Here is a 21,273-nt window from a genome sequence, read left to right on the forward strand (position 1 = left end):
GTGCGGTGTGATATTCCTGTGCAGCGTGATATTCATGTATTGCTGTGCAGTGCGACTATGCTGTACAGTGTGATATTGCCGTGCGGTGTGATAGTGCTGTGCGGTGTGATATTGTTGTGCAGTGTGACAGTGCTATGCGGTGTGATAGTGCTGTGCGGTGTGATATTGTTGTGCGGTGTGATGGTGCTATGCGGTGTGATAGTGCTGTGTGCTGTGACTGTGCTGTATGGTGTGATATTGCTGGGCAGTGTGATATTGCTGTGCGGTGTGACAGTGCAGTGCGGTGTGACAGTGCTATGCAGTGTGATATTGCTGGGCAGTGTATATTGCTGTGCGGTGTGATAGTGCTGTGTGCTGTATGGTGTGATATTGCTAGGCAGTGTGATATTGCTGTGCGGTGTGATAGTGCTGTGTGGTGTGACTGTGCTGGATGGTGTGATATTGCTGGGCAGTGTGGTACTGCTGTACGGTGTGATAGTGCTTTGCAGTGTGACAGTGCTGTGCGGTGTGATATTGCTGTGCGGTGTGATATTGCTGTGTGGTGTGATAGTGCTGTGTGGTGTGACAGTGCAGTACGGTACGATATTGTTGTGCGGTGTGACAGTATTGTGCGCTGTGATCGTGCTGTGTGGTGTGATAGTGTTGTGTGGTGTGATAGTGCTGTACGGTGTGACAGTGTTGTGTGCTGTGGTAGTGCTGTGTGGTGTGATAGTGTTGTGCGGTGTGATAGTGCTGTGTGGTGTGATATTGCTGTAAAGTGTGACAGGGCTGCATGGTGTGATATTGCTGGGCAGTGTGATATTGCTGTGCGGTGTGATAGTGCGGTGTGGTGTGACTGTGCTGTATGGTGTGATATTGCTGGGCAGTGTGGTACTGCTGTACGGTGTGATAGTGCTGTACGGTGTGATATTGCTGTACGGTGTGATATTGCTGTTCGGTGTGATATTGATGTGCGGTGTGATATTGCTGTTCGGTGTGATATTGCTGTGCAGTGTGATTGTGCTGTGTGGCGTGAAGTACTGTGTGGTGTGATATGGCAGTGCGGTGTGACCGTGCTGAATGGTGTGATAGTGCTGTGCAGTGTGATATTGCTGTGCGGTGTGATATTGCTGTGCGGTGTGATAGTGCTGTGCAGTGTGATAGTGCTGTGTGATGTGACTGTGCTGTATGGTGTGATATTGCTGGGCAGTGTGATAATGCTGTGCATTGTGACAGTGCTGTGCGGTGTGATATTGCTATACAGTGTGATAGTGCTGTGCAGTGTGACAGTGCTGTGTGGTGTGATAGTGCTGTGCGGTGTGACAGTGCTGTGCAGTGTGATAGTGCTGTGCAGTGTGCCTGTGCTGTGCGGTGTGATCGTGCTGTACGGTGTGATATTGCTGTGCGGTGTGACAGTGCTGTGCGGTGTGATATTGCTGTGCGGTGTGATATTGCTGTACGGTGTGATATTTCTGTGCGGTGTGATATTGCTGTGTGGTCTGACAGTGCTGTGTGGAATGACAGTGCTGTATGGTGTGATATTGCTGTACGGTGCGATATTTCTGTGTGGTGTGACAGTGCTGTGCGGTGTGATCGTGCTGTACGTTGTGATAGTGCTGTATGGTGTGGTATTGCTGTGCGGTGTGATATTCCTGTGCGGTGTGATCGTGCTGTATGGTGTGACAGTGCTGTGCGGTGTGATATTGCTGTGCAGTATGATATTCCTGTACGGTGTGACAGTGCTGTGCGGTGTGATAGTGCTGTGCAGTGTGATATTCCTGTGCAGTGTGATGCTGCTGTACGGTGTGAAATTGCTGTGCGGTGTGATATTCCTGTGCGGCGTGATATTCCTGTGCGGCGTGATATTCCTGTGCGGCCTGGTATTGCTGTGCAGTGCAACTGTGCTGTACGGTGTGATATTATTGTACGGTGTGGTAGTGCTGTGCAGTGTGATAGTGCTGTACGGTGTGATAGTGCTGTGCGGTGTGATATTGCTGTGCGGTGTGATATTGCTGTGCGGTGTGACAGTGCTGTACGGTGTGATATTGCTGTGCGGTGTGACAATGCTGTACGGTGTGATGTTTCTGTATGGTGTGATATTTCTGTGCGGTGTGATATTACTGTGCGGTGTGATATTGCTGTGCGGTGTGTTAATGCTGTACGATGTGATAGTGCTGTACGGTATGATATTTCTGTACGGTGTGATATTTCTGTGCGGTGTGATCGTGCTGTATGGTGTGATATTGCTGTGCGGTGTGTTAATGCTGTACGAAGTGATATTTCTGTACGGTGTGATATGCTGTACGGTGTGATATTGCTGTGCGGTGTGATAATGCTGTACGATGTGATATTCCTGTGTGGTGTGATCATGCTGTATGGTGTGATATTGCTGTGCTGTGTGATATTCCTGTGCGGCGTGATATTCCTGTGCGGCGTGGTACTGCTGTGCGGTGTGACAGTGCTCTGCGGTGTGATATTGCTGTATGGTGTAATATTTCTGTATGGTGTGATATTGCTGTACAGTGTGATAGTACTGTGCAGTGTGATAGTGCTGTACAGTGTGGCAGTGCTTTGCGGTGTGACTGGGCTGTGCGGTGTGACAGTGCTGTGTGGTGTGGCTGGGCTGTGCGGTGTGACAGTGCTGTATGGGGTGACAGTGCTCTGTGGTGTGATATTGCTGTATGATGTAATATTTCTGTGCGGTGTGATATTACTGTAGGGTGTAATGTTGCTGTGCGGTGTGATCGTGCTGACAGTGTAATTTCTGTACGGTGTGATCGTGCTGTATGGTGGGATCGTGTTGTAGGTTGTGATAGTGCTGTATGGTGTGATATTGCTGTGAGGTGTTATAGTGCTGTGGGGTATGACAGTACTGTGGGGTATGACAGTGCTGTGAGGTGTGATAGTGCTTTGCGGTGTGACAGTGCTGTGCGTTGTGATAGTGCTGTGCGGTGTGATATTGCTGTGAGGTGTGATATGGCAGTGCGGCGTGATATTCCTTTGTGGTGTGACAGTGCTGTGCGGTGTGACACTGCTGTGTGGTGTGATAGTGTTGTGTGGTGTGACAATGCTTTGCGGTGTGACAGTGCTGTACGGTGTGACAGTGCTCTGCGGTGTGATATTTCTGTATGGTGTAATATTTCTGTACGGTGTGATATTGCTGTACAGTGTGATAGTACTGTGCAGTGTGATAGTGCTGTGTGGTGTGACAGTGCTTTGCGGTGTGATATTTCTGTATGGTGTAATATTTCTGTACGGTGTGATATTGCTGTACAGTGTGATAGTACTGTGCAGTGTGATAGTGCTGTGTGGTGTGACAGTGCTTTGCGGTGTGACAGTGCTGTACGGTGTGACAGTGCTCTGCGGTGTGACAGTGCTCTGCGGTGTGACAGTGCTGTACGGTGTGACAGTGCTCTGCGGTGTGACAGTGCTTTGCGGTGTGACAGTGCTGTACGGTGTGATATTGCTGTATGGTGTAATATTTCTGTGCGGTGTGATATTGTTGTAGGGTGTAATATTGCTGTGTGGTGTGATATTGTTGTATGGTGTAATATTTCTGTACGGTGTGATATTGCTGTACGGTGTGATAGTACTGTGCAGTGTGATATCGCTGTGCGGTGTGATCGTGCTGTACGGTGGGATAGTGCTGTATGGTGGGATCGTGTTGTAGGTTGTGATAGTGCTGTATGGTGTGATATTGCTGTGAGGTGTTATAGTGCTGTGGGGTATGACAGTGCTGTGGGGTATGATAGTGCTGTGAGGTGTGATAGTGCTGTATGGTGTGATATTGCTGTGAGGTGTTATAGTGCTGTGGGGTATGACAGTGCTGTGAGGTGTGATAGTGCTGTACGGTGGGATCGTGCTATAGGTTGTGGTAGTGCTGTATGGTGTGATAGTGCTGTGCGATGTGGCAATGCAGTGCTGTAAAGTGTAATTTCTGTACGGTGTGATATTGCTGTACGGTGTGATAGTACTGTGCAGTGTGATATCGCTGTGCGGTGTGATCGTGCTGTACGGTGGGATAGTACTGTACGGTGGGATCGTGCTGTAGGTTGTGATAGTGCTGTATGGTGTGATAGTGCTGTGCGGTGTGGCAATACTGTGCGGTGTAATATTGCTGTGTGGTGTGACAGTGCTGTGCGGTGTAATATTGCTGTACGTTGTGATAGTGCTGTACGGTGGGATAGTGCTATACGGTGTGATAATGCTGTGAGGTGTAATATTGCTGTGAGGTGTGACAGTGCTGTGCGGTGTGACAGTGCTATGCTGTGTGATATTGCTGTGCGGTGTGATATTCCTGTGCGGTGTGATGGTGCTGTACGTTGTGATAGTGCTGTGCAGTGTGATATTGCTGTGCGGTGTGATCGTGCTGTGCGGTGTGATATTGCTGTGCAGTGTGATCATGCTGTACAGTTTGATAGTGCTGTCCCGTTTGATATTGCTGTGCAGTGTGATAGTGCTGTACGGTATGATAGTGCTGTGCGGTGTGACAATGCTGTGCGGTGTGATATTGCTGTGTGGTGTGACAGTGCTATGTGGTGTGACAGTGCTGTAGGTGTGATAGTGCTGTACGGTGTGATATTGCTGTACGTTGTGATAGTGCTGTGCGGTGTGACAGTGCTGTGCGGTGTGATAGTGCTGTATGGTGGGATAGTGCTGTACGGTGTGATAATGCTGTGCGGTGTGATCGTGCTGTGCAGTGTGATAGTGTTGTGCGGTGTGACAGTGCTGTGCGGTATGACAGTGCTGTGCGGTATGACAGTGCTGTGCGGTGTGGTATTGCTGTTCGGTGTAACAGTGCTGTACGTTGTGATGTTGCTGTGCGGTGTGACAGTGCTGTACAGTGTGATATTGCTGTACGGTGCGATATTGCTGTGCGGTGTGACAGTGCAGTGCAGTGTGACAGTGCTGTAGGTGTGACAGTGCTGTGCGGTGTGACAGTGCTGTAGGTGTGACAGTGCTGTGCAGTGTGATAGTGCTGTGCAGTGTGACAATGCTGTAGGTGTGACAGTGCTGTGCGGTGTGACAGTGCTGTGCAGTGTGATAGTGCTGTGCAGTGTGACAATGCTGTAGGTGTGACAGTGCTGTGCGGTGTGACAGTGCGTTACCTTGCGATGGTCCTATGCCGTGTTTCCAAGGCATTTGGCTGAGTTTCCTCTGTAATATCCGAATCGGAGTAGAATGAGAGCACTGGGTCATGCACCCCTGGCTTTGGGTCCTTCACTCTGTGTAGAGTGAAAGTGATGAGAAGGTGTGACCAGGCAAAGGGATAACAAGTGATGGGACTGTGTGCTGGGGAGCTGCAGGAAGAGAGGGTAAGCTGTGAGTGGTGAAGGAGTGGGATGTGCTGGGATGGTTCAAGATAATGAGGGGATGAGCAGAAGCGGAGAGCAGCGGGATCTTCTCCTCTCACCACTCCAACATACAGTCCTTAAGATTGCAAAATATTCTACACCATTCAGGACACATAAGATACTGTAAGGACTCCATGTTCAAATGCACAAAGACCTGGACAATATCCTGGTTTGGCTGAAAAGTAACATTTGTTCTGCACAAATACAGTCAAAGACCATGTCCAATAAAAGAGAATCTAACCAACTGGCCTTCACATTCAATGGTGTTACCGTCACTGATTCCTCCTCTCTCAACATTCTGGGGTATGCTATTGACTGGAAACTGTAATGGATCTGTCTTATAAATACAGTGGCTCAGTGGTTTGCACTGCTGCTTTCCATGCCAGGGACCTTGGGCGACTGCCTGTGTGGAGTTTGCACATTCTCCCCATGTCTATATGGGTTTCCTCCGGATGCTCCAGTTTCCTCCCACAGTCCAAAGATGTGCAGGTTCGATGAATTGGCCATGCTAAATTCCCCGTAGTATTCAGAGATGTGTAGGTTAGGAAAATTAGTCCCGGATAAATGTAATAGGGTAGGGGAATGGGCTTGCGTGGGTTAGTCTTTGGAGGGTTGGTGTGGACTTGTTAGGCTGGATGGCCTGCTTCTGCAGTATTGGGATTCTATGATACTATGGCAGCAGGACCAAGTCAGAGGCTAGGAATCTTGCAGTGTGTAGCTTACCTTCTGACTTGCCAAAGTCTGTCTACCATCTATCAACAGAATAGAAATCAGAAGTGTGATGGAATTCTCCCCACTTGCTCGAATGAGTGCAGCTCCAACAACATTTAAGACGCTTAGCACCATTCAGGACAAAGTAGCCACTAAGACAGTGTTTGGTACCACACCCATAACCATTCACTCCCTCCACGACCAGTGCTCAGTGGCAGCTGTGTATTATCTACCAGGTCCTTAGGCATCATCTTCCAAACTCACACCCATTTCCACCTCCAAGGACAAGGGCAGCAGATCATGGGAACACCACCACCTGCAAGTTCCTGTCAAGCCACTTACCGTCCTGATATGGAAATATCTCACATTCCTTCAGTGTTGCTGAGTCAAATACCTGGAATTCCCTCCAGAACAGCATTGTGTGTCTACCTGCAGCATATGGATTATAGTGGCTGATGAAGGCAGCTCACCACCACCTTCTCAAGGGAAAGACCTTGGACCATGTGATTCAGAAGCAGAATTAGGCCATTTGACCCATTGAGCTGGCTGTCCCATTCGATCATGGGTGACATGTTTCTCAACTCTCTCCCCCTGCCTCCTCCCCATAACCCTGCATCTCCTTACTAGGGATAAGCAATAAATGATGGCCCAGCCAGCGATGCCCATGTCCCCTGAATCCATTTTTTAAAAAGTGATAAGCTGGTTTCTTTCTCCATCTGTACAGGGTATTCCACCTTTTCCAGATTACCTCTCAAAATCTCTCTTCTTCAGTCCTTGCCCATTATAAAATGTGCCAGTGTAGGCTGGGGAGCACGCTACTCATCTTCTGACAAGGGATGATTGAAGCCTGTATCATCTGCTCCTTGGACATTGTGCCAATTGGCAACTGTCTCTCTTGTCGATGTGTTTAAATTATGATAATGAGCAATTCAGCCTTGGATAATGTGCTGAAGGCTGACCTATCAACAAAAATATGGTAGCATTGACTGAGATGATTTAATGGTTACACCTTGTCAGATTAGCTCTGAGCAAAGCAGTCATTAACACTAAAAGATTTCCTGAGAAGAACTGATAGGCCTCAATGTTTTGGGCAGCATTCTCTACCCATTCCCTGGAGTAATGAGCAGCACTGATGAAGGAGATGACTGCTGATTGGTCAGATTGGTGTTTGCAATCGGTTGATGTGTATTAATATTCTTGCTGCTAATTCGCCAACAGTGCAAAGTTGTTTTATTCAATGTTTCCACTCAAACACTCTTCAAAAACCTCCGTTACGTCTGATTAACACACAGTCTTTCCATATGAGTCCATTCAAAGGGTCGGCCAAAACTAACTGCCAAGATGTTTTAATTGATGCGAGTTGGTTAGGGGTCATAAGTCACAGACACATTGAAATTTCCTGCACGGATGGAGGCCCTGAGGCAGGCTGGCTGGCAGTCTGGGTCTCATTATAGTACAGTGGTGGGATGATGACAACTATTGTGTTCATGAGGACTTTACATGACTTGTGGAAGTCTTTGTCAAAAAACTGCTGCTGTAGTTTGTAGAAAACTGAGCTGGCGCAACTGATTCACTATTGGATCAGTTAATGTAGTCTTTTGAGAGAAGTGACTACCAAGGTATGGGAAATGCTGAACATAGACTGTATATTGAAGGAGAGACACTGGAATATGAGAGGTGGAACTGACAAGGTGTGGGTTGATATCAGTTTTGTTCTGGCTACATTCTTAGGAAGACCAAGTCTCTTGTATGTGCAATTGATGAGGTTGTGAGACTGGAAGATCATAAGACACTGGAGCAGAAATAGGCCATTCAACCTATCAAATCTGCTCTGCCGTCCATTGAGATCATGTTTGATAATCCTCAACTCCACTTTCCTACCTTTTCCTCCATAACCCTTGATTCCCTTATGGGTTAAGCATTTGTCTATCACAGCTTTATGCTTAATGACCCAGCCTCAGAAACCCTGTGTGATAAGAATTCCACAGATTCTTTAGCTGTGGTGAGAAGGAATTCCTCATCACCTCTATCCTAACTGGGCAATTTCTTACTCAGATTATGCCCTCTTGTCTTGGGCTCTCCCACATGGGGAAACAACCTCTCAATATCTACCCTGTCATGTCCCCTAAGAATTTCCCGAAGACCAATCATACCGGAGTTGAAACATTGACTCTGTTTCTCTCTCCACGAATGGTGCCAGACATACTGAGATGCTCCAGCATTCTCCATGTTTGTTTCAAATTTCTAGCATCTGCAGTATTTTGCCTCTCACTCTTCTAAACTTCAGTGAGTAAAGGCGCAAGCTACTCCATCTCTCCTCAGCAGAGAATTCCTGTACCTCCAGAATCAGCCCTAATGAACCTTCTCTGTACTGTCTCCAATGCCACTATGTATTCCCTCAGGGGACCAAAACTGTTCATTATCCCAGCTGTGGTCTAACCCGTGCCTTGTATCATTTTCACAAGATTTCCCTATTTTTTATGTGCTATGTCCTTTGAAATAAAGGCCAACATCTGCCTTTCCTGTTACCTGCTGAACTTGGATGCTAGCTTTTTGTGATTTTCCTACAAAGATTCCCAAATCTAGGTGACATCCTCAGTGTTTGGGAGCCTCCTGTGAAGCGCTTCTGTGATGTTTCCTCCAGCATTTATAGTGATTTGCCGGAGGAAACACCACAGAAGCGCTTCACAGGAGGCTCCCAAACACTGAGGATGTCACCTAGACAGGGGACGAAACGTCTGCAACACAAATTCCCAGCTCGGCAAACAGAACCACAACAACGAGCCCCCGAGCTACAAATCTTCTCCCAAACTTTGAACTCCCAAATCCCAAGACTGTGATGCAGCTTTCTGCAGTCTTTGCCATTTAAATAATATTCAGATCTCTTTTTCTTCGTGCCAAAGTGCATAACCTCACCTTTCCCCACATAATATTCCATCTGCCGAGATTTTTCCCACTCACTTATCCTGTCTATAGCCATCCTACATTATTTATGACATCCTCACCATTTGTCTTCCCACCTATTTTTGTATCAACTACAAATGTGGCTACAGTGCAGCCGCTTCTGTCATCCAATCTATGAATACATTCTAAATAATTGTGGTCCCAGCACTGATCCCTGTAGCACTCCAATAGTCAGGGAATGGGTTGTAAATCTAGTACAGAGTGGACAATAACACTGCAGTCATCTGCATACTGTAGGTTGTGTAGGTCTATGGGAGCTAGTTCAGCCTCTTCGTAGAGGCAAATTGAGTTCAATGAATTTTCACCAGGGCTGTACTTAAGCCCATAATCAAAGGGCAGTTGCTCCATGATGAGACGAAGAACCACTGTCAGGTGTAAACTTTGCTTGGATTGTGAAAGTGATTGTTTCAGATTCCCCACTCAAGACAGTTGGAGTTTTGTCATCATGAAACATTTGCAGGATTGTGATGAAGTTTATTGGACATCCAGGTCTTTGGAGCACAATTCACAGAGCCTTATGGCTCACTGAGTCACCCCTGAGATATTTAAGGGGAAACTGGATAAGCACCTGGAGAAAGGAACAGGAGGATTTGTGGATGGACTGAGATAAGGGGAATTGAGAGGGGCTCAGCAGCTGGATAGCAGATTTCTGGGCTGTAAAATTTTCTGCATGCTCCATTCAAATCATGCTAAGATGAAGAAAGTATTAGTGGGTTATATGTAACAGCTGGAGCATGAAGATTACATCGTTCCTCTCCAGTAAAATTGTATGCACACTTCCACTTCCCGTGGGACTCATATCACTATGGTAACAGCTTAGGCCGCAATTGCGCTGCCTTTTACCCCACCCCCATGGCATTGACACTAAATGTGCAACAAGATTTAGATGTAGTTCTTTCCCCATGATTTATCGAGGGCTCAATTCTTGCAGCTTCGAGCAGTTGACAAATGACTTTTTGCAATTCAGGTTGAGAACAGTTGGCTCGTCCTTGTTTGGCGATGGAAATCTTCCAGTTCTAGATGCAATAAGCTTAAATCACGGGAACAGAATGCATAAATATATCTTCTGTTGCCCAAGTGGAGAAGGTTGAGAGTGTGATTTGATCAAAGAGTGTAATATGATAAAGAATTCAATAGCGTGGATAAGGAGACACTATTCTCTCTGATGGGGAGATGGACAATAAGTGGACTATTGTGACACTTCATAACAAGGCAGTTGAAGCATTGAGACTGAGATTGAATGCTATTTGTTGGGATGGTGGGACAGATGTGTGCAATCAAGGATTTCGAATTTGAACCAAGTTGACTTCATGCAATTGAGGCACAAAACAGCCAAAGATTATTTAAATTGGAAGAATAGCCTTGAGGGACTGAATGGTTAGGTTCTTTTTCCATGTCCAGAGACTAGGTTAAATTATTCAGATGTATTAGAGAAAAGCAACGTTTTGGCAGTGCAGTGCAGTGCCCACAATTCACCATAGTGAGCTCACTCTGCATTCTGCAATTCACCATTCAATCAACAAGCCTTCAGCCTTCCTGTTCCCAGGCAGGGATCAATGCAGAGTTTAGAAAAATGGATATCTGCAATGCACAGCAGAATGTAATCAGAGGTGGAGAGGCCGGTGGCAGGTGGATTAGCCATGGGAAATGTGGGGTTACAGGGATAAGGTGTGGGGGTGGGTCTGGTTATAATGCTGTTAAGAAGGTCAGTGCCAACTTGATAAGCTGAAAGGCCTCTTTCCACACTGAAGGGATACTATGACTCAAATAGATCTAACCTCCCAACGTTTTCAGAGCTGGATTCTGCCCCCTTTCTGCACCATCTATAACGGAACTATTTCATGTCCAAACAGATACACAGAGGGCACCTGCAGAAGACTGAGGGCGAATTCATTTGAATCAACAGCAATACAAAGCTGTAAATCTGCTTTGCTGTGACAATTCATTCACTTGTCAGGAGTAATCAATCTCCTAAACTGGTGTGAAGCCAGCCCCTTGCAATGAGAAAAGAGTGTTAAGTGTAATAATGACGATTCATTAAAAAGAATGGATGGTTCTGGTAAATGTGTCTGTGCTTATACTTACAGAGAGCTCCATTAGGAAGCAGGTTACTGCTATCTGGAAAGGGGAAATTGCAGGACCCAGTGATACAGTGTGTTCTGAAAGTAATCACCATCTTGGCATCAGTGCCACAGTGAGGAGGAATCTCAATAAGGCCATGATATTGTGACACACTCGGCCTCATCAGGGAAAAGGAAGTATTAGAAAATCCAGACTGTTCCTTTGAACCTCTAAACGATCAGGATTTTGTGTGGAAGGGAAAGGGCAGATTTCCTGGGAAGAACTTCCTCATGTTGGAAATGGGTTCAGGGGTCTGAGGGTCTCTACAGAAAAATCCTGATCTACACCAGCCTAATTCTAGGTGTATGCTGCAAATCTACAACAACAGCTTGTATTTGTATAGCACATCTCAATAGAAATCAGAACATATGACCAAACATTTGATTAAAGAGGAGAGGTTTGATAGGAGAGATGTTCAGGTATTCAAAATCATGAGAGGTTTCGGCCGAGTAGATAGGGAGAAATTATACACATTGGTGGAATTTAAAGGGATTAGAGAAAGAATGAGAGGTGGCTGGGTGAAAAATATTTGTATGCAGTGAGTGTTTCAGATTTGTCAAAATTTATTCATGGGATATTGGCTTCACTGGCTAGTGGTGTGCTGCCATCTTGAACAGCTGCATTTGTTTATTGATGGCTTTAAAGGACAAGTGCCGGTGCGAATATCAAATAAACTTCCTGATCTTCAAATACACAATGAATATTCTTACCATCTGAACAAGTATGCTGGGTGTGAAATCAGCTCTTCTGACCGTGCAGAGCTCCTTCATTACTGCATTGGGAGTGAAAATTGGGTGCATGCTCATGGAGTTCAAGTGGGGGCTTGACCCCACAATCTTCTAACTACAAAGGGTAATGATATCCATTGAACTACATTGATACCAGTAGGAAGAAAGTCTACCAAATGCAGTTTGCTCTGCTTAACATGTCTAAAGCATTCATTAGTGGTTGATATTAACTGACTTGTGATCAGATTCCACAACAGCTATCACTGGACTGTGTTCTCTGTATCTCCCAACAGCAAAATTGCTGCCTCACACCATCTGGTGCAGAAAAATCCAATTGCTGAATCAGTTTTGTCACTGTTAAGAGATGGTATGAGATGTACCAAAGCTTGATTTGATTTATTATTATCACATGTACCCAAGTACAGTGAAGCATTTTGTTTTGTGTGCCGTACAGGCAGATCATACCATACAAAAATCATTGGGCGATAGAACAGAGTGAGGAATACAAAGTTATGGCTGCAAAGAAGGTGCACGGAAGCAAGATCAATATTAGATTTGAAAAAGTGAGGACTGCAGATGCTGGATAACAGTTGAATAATGTGGTGCTGGAAAAATACAGCAGGCAGGCGGCATCCGATGAGCAGGAGAATCAATGTTTCGGGCATAAGCCCTTCTTCAGGAATGAGGCTGGTGTGAGAAGCGGGCTGAGATAAAAGGTAGGGGGGAGGGAAATTGGGGGAGGGGCGCTGGGAATACGATAGGTGGAAGGAGGTGAGGGTGAGGGTGATAGGCTGGAGAGGGGGTGGGTGCAGAGAGGTCGGGAAGAAGATTGTAGGTCAAGAGGGCAGTGCTGAATCCGGGGGTTGGGACTGAGACAAGGTGGGGGAGAGGGGAAATTAGGAAGCTGGAGAAATCTACATTCATCCCGTGTGGTTGGAGGGTTCCTAGGCTGAAGATGAGGGGTCTATTTACAGCAGGGAAGAAGCTGTTCATGAACCTGTTGGTACGTGTGTTTAAGCTTTTGTATCTTATGCCTGACGAACAAGGGTCTTTGATGCTGGCTGCCATTCTGAGGGATAGAGAAATGTAGATGGAGTCAATGGACGGAAGGTTGGCTTGCTTGATTGACTGCGCTGTGTTCACAACTTTCTGTAGTTTCTTACGGTCCTGGGGAGAACAATTGTTATACCAAGCCATGATGCATCCAGATAGTATGCTTTCAATGGTGAAGTCTGAATGGGTTGAAGTCTGAATAACAGAGGTTTTAAGCACGGACACTTTAGGAAGTCTAGTCTTTTCTCTTCTTATAAATGCATCACTGATGTCTCAGACTTTCTCTATGACAGAAAGGGAACATATATAACAAGCTGCAGTCCATGACAGACCAGGAGCTTCTCTCCCATTCAAGAAAGACAATTGGTTATTTTGAGCTTTAGGGCACCAGTTCCACAAGCAATGGGTGAGATAAGGAGATAGAGCCTTTTGAACTGTGACGGTCTGTATGATTTGGAGATGCTCGTGTTGGACTGGGGTGTACAAAGTTAAAAATCACACAACACCAGGTTATAGTCCAACAGGTTTAATTGGAAGCACTAGCTTTCAGAGTGCTGCTGCTTCATCAGATGGTTGTGGAGAATAAGATTGTAAGGTGCAGAATTTATAGCAAAGGTTTACAGTGTGATGTAACTGAAATTATATGTTGAAAAAGATCTGGATTGTTTGTTAAGTCTCTCATCTGTTAGAATGACCATGTTGGTTTCAGTTCTTTCATATGTAAACAGCAAAACTTTTTTTTACATTCTCAAAGTTACATTCTCAAGTGAACTTTAACAATTGGAGTCTGTCAGCCCAGATAATGGATTGAAGATGTGAGCTCCCTTGTGTGATACTGTGTGTGCCACAATGTTTAGACTGATTCTAATCTAAAAAAATGAAATTACAAAATCTCACATGGATTCATGCAGTTTTTTTAGCAAAGTAAATGTAACTCTGCAAGTACAAATTCACCCCACAAACTCATATGTATACGTGTGTGTGTTGGGGGGGGGGGGGGGGGGGCGGAGTTGTGAGTGTGTGAGAGAGTGGGTGCATGTGTGTGAATATAAATGGGTACAAGTCTGTGAGAGAGGGGTGTGTGTGTGTGTGTGTGTGTGTGTGTGTGTGTGTGTGTGTGTGTGTGTGTGTGTGTGTTTAGGATGGTCTGTGTGGTGTATAGTGCAATGGGGTCACCTGTAGTGTGATATGAACCCAAGGTCCCGGTTGAGGCCATCCCTATGAGTATGGAACTTAGCTATCAGCCTCTGCCTGGCCACTTTTCGTTGCCTGTCCCGAAGTCCGCCTTGAAGGATGGTCACCTGAAGGTCCGAGGTCGAATGTCCCGGACCACTGAAGTGTTCTCCGACTGGGAGGGAATTGTTGTGCGGTGCCCATTCATCTGTTGCCATAGTGTCTGCTCAGTCTCACCAGTGTACCATGCCTCATGGCATACTTGCCTGTAGCGTATGAGATAGACAATGTTGGCTGAATCGCATGAGTACCTGCCACGTACATGGTGAGAGGTGTGCCCATGCGTAATTGTGGTATCCATGTCCACACTCTGACACATCTTGCAGCGTCTACCTTGACAAGGTTACATGGAGTTGTCCTGAAAGCCAGGCAGTTTGCTATGAATAATGATCTTTTTGAAGTTTGGTGGTTGCTTAAATGTAAGAAGTGGAGGCGTGGGGAAGGTCTTGGCGAGGTGCTCATCCTCATTGATAATGTATTGCAGGCTGAGTAGAACATGGCGTATTTTTTCAGCTCCTGTTAACTTTTGCTATAAATTCTGTGTCTTGCACTCCACAACCACCTGATGAAGGAGCAGCGCTTGGAAAGCTAGTGCTTCCAATTAAACCTGTTGGACTCTAACCTGGTGTTGTGTGATTTTTAACTTTGTGCAGTCTGTATGGAGGATTGAATCCATGGCTGTATTCTCCACTACTCACTAGTTATCAAGCCAAATGACATAACCAATCAACCCACCTCCTCTGTGACAGAAAAACAAGCCACCAATAAAATGACATCAGTCAGCCTGGTACCAGGTAAATATACCCAGGGAACATGGTGCAGAGCGCACAGTTAAATATTCCTCCTTTATATTTATTAAGGATATGAGGTATCACTGCTTATATAAAGGAAGGACATAAATAAGTTATCTTGGGGCTTCCCTTCTCATATCTGTTTTAAAATACATACAGTCATAAAGTTATTTCTGGCAGCAAAGGAGGAAGGCTACTGCATTCATGTTGGCCCTCTGTCAAATAATCCAGTCAGTCTCACTCCCCAACTGGATCCTGTTTATTTCCATTACGTACCCCTTCCATTACCTTTTAAAATTATTCATTGTCTCTGCTCCCACCTTCCTTCTCGACTGGTGAATTCCAGGTCAATACCACGCACTATATAAGAAGGTTTACCCTTGTTTTCCCCATGGGTCTCTGCATATTTCATTCTGTTATGCATTTTAAAACATTGGGCCTTATTTATTCTTAACTAGGAGAAAGTGAGGACTGCAGATGCTGGGGATCAGAGCTTTAAAATTTGTTGCTGGAAGACCTGCTGCGCTTTTCTAACAACACATTTTTAAGCCCTTATTTATTCTTGCCTGAAGTCAGTTTAATTGGTTCCTGTGAGCTGTTGTTTCTTTTAAAGCAGTGTTTGTCTTCATTTCAACCTGTCAAAGTCCTTCAGTGCATGTGAGTAACTAGATCTAAGTAGTTGTTCAGCTTTACTCCTTATTCTCATGCCTCTTGAATCCTCCTCCTCTTCAGTTGTTAACTCAGCCAACAGTGCCACATCATTGTGTGTGTGTGTGTGTTCCTTCAAGTCTGAACTAATTGAGTGGTAGATGAGAATTAGATTAGATTACAATTTGATTAGATTAGATTAGATTACTTACAGTGTGGAAACAGGCCCTTCGGCCCAACAAGTCCGCACCGACCCGCCGAAGCGCAACCCACCCATACCCCTAACCTCACACTACGGGCAATTTAGTATGGCCAATTCACCTAACCTGCACATCTTTGGACTGTGGGAGGAAACCGGAGCACCCGGAGAAAACCCACACAGACACGGGGAGAACGTGCAAATTCCACACAGTCAGTCGCCTGAGGCGGGAATTGAACCCGGGTCTCTGGCGCTGTGAGGCAGCAGTGCTAACCACTGTGCCACCGTGCCACCCACATCCACTTTTCTGGTCTAACTAGAAGTGTTATGTATAATGCTGAAAATAATTTGTTGAAGTTTTTTTGTCTTCCTGTCATAGAATCATAGAGATATACATCATGGAAACAGACCCTTCGGTCCAACTCGTTCCATGCCGACCAGATATCCTAAACTGATTAATGTACCCTTCCTATTTGTGCACCCATCCAGAAGACTTTTAAATGTTGCAATTTGTGCTTCCTCTGGCAGCTAGTCCCTTATATGTACCACCCTCTGCATGAAAAAGTTACCCTCTAAGGTCCTTTTTAAATCTTCCTCCTCTCATTTTAAACCTTTGCCCTCTGCCCTGGGATTCCCCTGCCCTGGGAAAAAGACCTTTATAAGGTCATGTCTCAGCCACCGATACTCCAGGGAAAGAAGAACCCCAGTCTATTCAGCCTCTCCCTGTAGCTCAAATCCTCCAATCCTGGCAGCATCCTTGTAAATCATTTTTGAATCATAGAACATAGAACATTACAGCGCAGTATAGGCCCCTCGGCCCTCGATGTTGCGCCGACCTGTCATACCAATCTGAAGCCCATCTAACCTACACTATTCCATGTATGTCCATATGCTTGTCCAATGACGACTTAAATGTACTTAAAGTTGGCGAATCTACTACTGTTGCAGGCAAAGCATTCCATACCTTTACCCTCTGAGTAAAGAATCCTTTCATGTTTAACAATAGCTTCACTATAGGATGGAGACCAGAATTGGATGCAGTATTCTGAAAGTGGCCTCACCGATGCTCTGTACAGCTGCAATATGAACTCCCAACTCCTTTACTCAGTGCACTGACCAATGAAGGTAGGTGTACCAAATGCCACCTTCACTATCCTGTCAATCTGCGACTCCACTTTCAAGGAACTATGCACCTGCACCCCTAGGTTTCTTTGTTTGGCAACACTCCAGGGCCCTACCATTAACTGTATAAATCCTGCCCAGATTTGGCTTCTCAAAATGCAACACCTTACTTTTATCTAAATTAAACTCCACCTGCCATGGACCCATCTGATCAAGGTTCCGTTGTTCTGAGATAACCTTCTTCACTTTCCACTACACCATCAATTTTGGTGTAATCTGTAAACTTATTGATCATACCACTTATATTCAATTGCAAATCATTTATGTAAATGATAAAAAGCAGTGGACCCAGCTCTGATCTTTGCAGCACAATACTGGTCATAGGCCCCCAGAACAAAAACGACCCTCCACCACCACCCTCTGTCTCCTATCCTTAAGTCAATTTTGTATCCAATTGACTAGCTACCCTGTCATCAGGACACTTCACAAGACATACTGAGATAAAGGGGGAAAACCACTTACTCTGAATGAGAAGTGTGCGTTAAGTGTTTGGTAATTGGATTCTGATTTGTAGAGGTATTGCCATGGAGAATGTACCTGTTAGGTGATGACTGGCAGTTGAGTGCCAAGTTTTGTTTCAGTTTAGGCAGGCAGGTTGACTCTGATTGCTCAGGGCATTGAAGAAGGAATCAGAAAATGGCTGTCACCTATTTTACTGAGTTGATGTACATGCTCTTGGTTGTGACATTGCCGTGGAGAACAATCAGAGACCACTTGCCAATCAATCAGTAGTCCCTTCTCATTCAATATGGAAATGTTGTTCCCCTTAACAATGGTATTTTTGTGAATTGTCCTGATGAGTGCAAGAAAAAGCTTCATTAAATGTATTCTTTCTCAGCAATATTCATATCTTGACTGTTAGAAATGTTTTGTTTAGTAAATGATAATGCTATTTATTGCTTTGCCACAATTTACTTGAATATAATTTGTATTATTGTAGATTGTTGAGAACAATCAAACCTTACATCTGTCTTCTAGTTCTTGTGTATAGCGGTGCACATTGCACGCAATTGGGTTTTAACCCTCTCAGAGCCATGTACAGCACACTGGTAGGTGGTCTTATGATGCCTCAGTTCCTGGACAATGAGATCACATCCAACTGAGATGCTTCAAGAGCTCACTGCAGAGGTATCCCTTTAAATTTGATCAACCTTGAACATAGGTGTAAACAAATTCACTTAAAAGTGAGACAAATGTCTACATATCAAACATTTCAGTGACATGTGCAATGTGGCAAAGGGGCTGAGTGTAAACATGGAAATGCAATAAAAGTCAGTACAAGCACTGAAAGAACATAGAACATAGAAGAATACAGCGCAGTACAGGCCCTTCGGCCCTCGATGTTGCGCCGATCCAAGCCCACCTAACCTACACTAGCCCACTATCCTCCATATGCCTATCCAATGCCCGCTTAAATGCCCATAATGAGGGAGAGTCCACCACTGCTACTGGCAGGGCATTCCATGAACTCACGACTCGCTGAGTAAAGAACCTACCCCTAACATCTGTCCAATACCTACCCCCCCTTAATTGAAAGCTATGCCCCCTTGTAATAGCTGACTCCATACGTGGAAAAAGATTCTCACTGTCGACCCTATCTAAACCCCTAATCATCTTGTACACCTCTATCAAGTCACCCCTAAACCTTCTTTTCTCCAATGAAAACAACCCCAAGTGCCTCAGCCTTTTCTTATACGATTTTTCTACCATACCAGGCAACATCCTGGTAAACCTCCTCTGCACCCGTTCCAGTGCCTCCACATCCTTCCTATAATATGGCGACCAAAACTGCACACAATACTCCAGATGCGGTCGCACCAGAGTCTTATACAACTGCAACATGACCTCAGTACTCCGGAACTCAATTCCTCTACCAATAAAAGCCAGTACGCCATATGCCTTCTTCACCGCACTATTTACCTGGGTGGCAACTTTCAAAGATCTGTGTACATGGACACCAAGATCCCTCTGCTCATCCACACTACCAAGTATCCGACCATTAGCCCAGTACCCCATCTTTTTATTACTCTTACCAAAGTGAATCACCTCACACTAAGCTACATTGAACTCCATTTGTCACCTTTCTGCCCAGTTCTGCAGCTTATCTATATCCCGCTGTAACCTGCCATATCCTTCCTCACTGTCTACAACTCCTCCGACTTTCGTATCATTCGCAAACTTGCTCACCCAACCTTCTAACCCCTCCTCCAGGTCATTTATAAAAATGACAAACAGCAATGGTCCCAAAACAGATCCTTGCGGAACACCGCTAGTAACGGCACTCCAAGATGAACCTTTGCCATCCACTACTACCCTCTGTCTTCTTCCAGCCAGCCAACTCCTAATCCAAACCACCAACTCACCCTCAATGCCATACCTCCGTATTTTTTGCAGTAGTCTACCATGGGGAACCTTATCAAACGCCTTACTAAAATCCATATACACCACATCTACCGCTTTCCCCTCGTCCACCTCCTTAGTCACCTTCTCAAAGAATTCAATAAGGTTTGTGAGGCACGACCTGCCCTTCACAAAACCATGCTGACTATCCTTGATCACATTATTCCTATCCAGATGTTCATAAATCCTATCCCTTACAATTCTCTCTAAGACTTTGCCCACAACAGAAGTGAGACTCACCGGCCTATAGTTACTAGGGTTATCCCTACTCCCCTTCTTGAACAAGGGAACCACATTTGCTAGCCTCCAATCTTCTGGCACTACTCCTGTAGACAACGAGGACATAAAAATCGAGGCCAATGGCTCTGCAATCTCCTCCCTTGCTTCCCAGAGAATCCTAGGATAAATGCCATCAGGCCCAGGGGACTTATCTATTTTCACCCTTTCCAGAATTTCCAACACCTCTTCTCTACATACCTCAAAGCCATCCATTCTACTTAATTGTGACTCAGTACTCACATTGACAACAATGTCCTGTTCCTGATTGAATACTGACGAAAAGTATACCTTCAGTGTCTCCCCAATCTCTTCAGCCTCCACACGCAACTTCCCACTACTATCCTTGACTGGACCTATTCCTACCCGAGTCATTCTTTTATTCCTGACATACCTATAGAAAGCCTTAGGGTTTTCCCTAATCCTACCAACTAAGGACCTTTGATGTCCCCTCCTTGCTGCTCTTAGCTCTCTCTTCAGGTCCTTCCTGGCTACCTTATAACTCTCAATCGCCCCAATTGAACCTTCACGCCTCATCTTTACATAGGCCGCCCTCTTCCCTTTAACAAGGGATTCCAATTCCTTATTAAACCACGGCTCCCTCACACGACCCTTTCCTCCCTGCCTGACGGGTACATACTTATCAAGGACACTCAATAGTTGCTCCTTGAACAAGCTCCACATATCAATTACGCCCTTGCCTTGAAGCTTACTTTTCCAAGCCACACATCCTAAGTCATGCCTCACCGCATCATAATTTCCCTGCCCCCAGCTATAACTCTTGCCCTGTAGTGCACACTTATCCCTCTCCATCACTAGAGTAAAAGTCACCGAATTGTGGTCACTGTCCCCAAAGTGCTCACCTACCTCTAATTCTAACACCTGGCCTGGTTCATTACCCAGAACCAAAACCAGTATGGCCTCACCTCTTGTTGGCCTATCTACATATTGTGTCAGGAAACCCTCCTGCACACATTGGACAAACACTGACCCATCTAACGAACTTGAGCTATAGCTTTCCCAATCAATATCAGGAAAGTTAAAGCCCCCATAACAACCACCCTATTACTTTCACTCTTCTCTTGAATCATCCTCGCAATCCTTTCTTCTACGTTTCTAGGACTATTTGGGAGGCCTGTAAAAAACTCCTAACAGGATGAGCTCACCTTTCCTATTCCTAACCTCAGCCCAAACTACCTCAGATGGCGAGTCTTCATCCATCGTCCTTTCCACAGCTGTAATACTATCTTTGACAAGCAATGCCACACCTCCCCCTCTTTTACCCCCACCTCTGACCCTACTAAAACATTTAAACCCTGGAACCTGCAACAGCCAATCCTGTCCCTGTTCTACCCATGTCTCCGTAATAGCCACAACATCGAAGTCCCAGGTACCAACCCACACTGCAAGTTCACCTACCTTATTTCGTATACTTCTTGCATTGAAGTATACACACTTCAAACCACTTTCCTGTTTACAGGCACCCTCCTTTGAAATTGATGCCGTGTTCCTAACCTCCCTACACTCCAGGTCCTGCACCCTAAAGCTACAGTCTGGGTTCCCATGCCTCTGCAGAGTTAGTTTAAACCACCCCCAAGAGCACTCGCAAACCTCCCACCAAGGATACTGGTGCC

General features: G+C 45.4%; 1 protein-coding gene across 2 annotated transcripts in view; it reads left to right on the top strand.

Moving 5' to 3' along the window:
- cib2 (calcium and integrin binding family member 2) overlaps positions 1-21,273 on the top strand; it is a 290,432-nt gene that overhangs the window by 222,109 nt on the left and 47,050 nt on the right. The window lies entirely within an intron of this gene.

The sequence above is a fragment of the Chiloscyllium plagiosum genome, unplaced genomic scaffold (assembly GCF_037043375.1).
Source record: "Chiloscyllium plagiosum isolate Xiang-an unplaced genomic scaffold, Cpla_swu_hap1 HiC_scaffold_42, whole genome shotgun sequence".
Taxonomy (NCBI): Eukaryota; Metazoa; Chordata; class Chondrichthyes; order Orectolobiformes; family Hemiscylliidae; genus Chiloscyllium; species Chiloscyllium plagiosum.